Source organism: Humulus lupulus, chromosome X, assembly GCF_963169125.1.
Source record: "Humulus lupulus chromosome X, drHumLupu1.1, whole genome shotgun sequence".
Lineage (NCBI taxonomy): Eukaryota > Viridiplantae > Streptophyta > Magnoliopsida > Rosales > Cannabaceae > Humulus > Humulus lupulus.
The window spans coordinates 51,073,988-51,075,524 of NC_084802.1; the positions used below are offsets into that span (position 1 = coordinate 51,073,988).

The following is a 1,537-nucleotide window of genomic DNA, read 5'->3' on the forward strand; positions in this document are numbered from 1 at the left end:
TTAACCCAGGCATTGTGAGACCAGAAATACAAGCAACACAGTTTGAATTGAAGCCAGTCATGTGTCCAAATGCTTCAAACTGTGGGACAATTCAATGGGATGCTTACCGAAGATCCTCACCTTCATCTTCATCTATTCATTGAAGTGAGTGATTCTTTCAAGCTGCTCGAAGTTACAGAAGATGCCTTGACATTGAAGTTGTTTCCATACTCTTTGAGAGTTAGAACAAGGGCTTGGTTGAACTCACTCCCATCAGATTTGATGACTACTTGGCAAGAATTGGCTAAGCAATTCTTGATGAAATACTTTCCACCCACCAAGAATGCCAAGCTGCGAAATGAGATCACTTCTTTCCAACAACTATATGAAGAGTCTTTATATGAAGCATGGGAATGGTTCAAAGAGTTAGTAAGAAAATGTCTGCATCATGGCATTCCTCATTGCATCCAAATGGACACCTTCTACAATGGTCTAAATGCTCATACAAGAATGGTGGTTGACGCTTCATAAAATGGGGCACTTTTGGCCAAGTCATACAATGAAGCTTATGAAATTCTAGAGAGGATCTCCAACAATAATTCTCAATGGCCAACTACTAGAGCACCTACGGGGAGGAAAATAGCTAATGTTCATGAGGTTGATGCACTTACTTCATTGGCAGCCCAAGTTTCTTCTATGTCGAATATTCTTAAGAATATGAGTGTGGGTATGAGTCCACAATGTGTATTATGGTGATGGTCATACCTTTGACGATTGTCCCTCCAATCCTGCATCTGTGTGTTACATGGGAATTCATAATAGAATTGACCTTCATTTGAATTCTTATAATAAAACATGGAGGCAACACCCTAATTTCTCATGGAGCAATCAAGGGGTTGGTCATAATACTTCATCTATGCCTCCTAGGCCTACTTATCCACCTAGTTTTTCTCAACAACAAATCCCTATGCCACAAGCATCCCCACCTAGTCCATTGGAGAATATTTTAAAGGATTATATGGAAAAAACAGATGCAATGATCCAAAGTCAAGCAACATCTATGTGAAAATTGGAGATTCAAGTTGGACAACTTGCAAATGAGATGCGAAGTCGACCCCAAGGTTCATTGCCAAGTGACACCATAAATCTAAGACGAGAAGGTAAAGAAGAGTGCACAGCAATCAATTGGAGAAGTGGTAAGGAGTTAGAAGTATCCAAGAAAGATTCCGGGCATGAGAGTGAGCCCTTTTCAATCCAAAACAATGAAAAAATCCAAGGAAATGTTGAAATTCCTAGTGTACTGAAACATGCCTCTGCCCAGAATACATTAGCAATGACGCATCATAGTTCTCCAGGAAGTTCAAAAGTACAGCCACAACCACCATTTCCTCAATGATTTGAAAAGAAAAAGCAAGATGCTCAATTAAAGAAATTTCTAGATGTTTTGATGTAGCTGCATATTAACATCCCACTTGTGGAAGCCCGTGAACAAATTCCCAACTATGCAAAAAATTTGAAAGATATTCTTAAAAAGAAGAGAAGGTTGGGGGAGTTTCAA

The 1,537-nt window shown here is 39.4% G+C and overlaps 1 non-coding gene across 1 annotated transcript; it reads right to left on the minus strand.

Annotated features, from left to right (window-relative positions):
• Positions 1–327: 327 nt before the first annotated feature.
• On the minus strand, positions 328–434 carry LOC133807564 (small nucleolar RNA R71). Its single transcript, XR_009879470.1, has one exon. It is a non-coding gene; the product is annotated as a small nucleolar RNA R71 (small nucleolar RNA).
• Between the last annotated feature and the right edge of the window lie 1,103 nt (positions 435–1,537).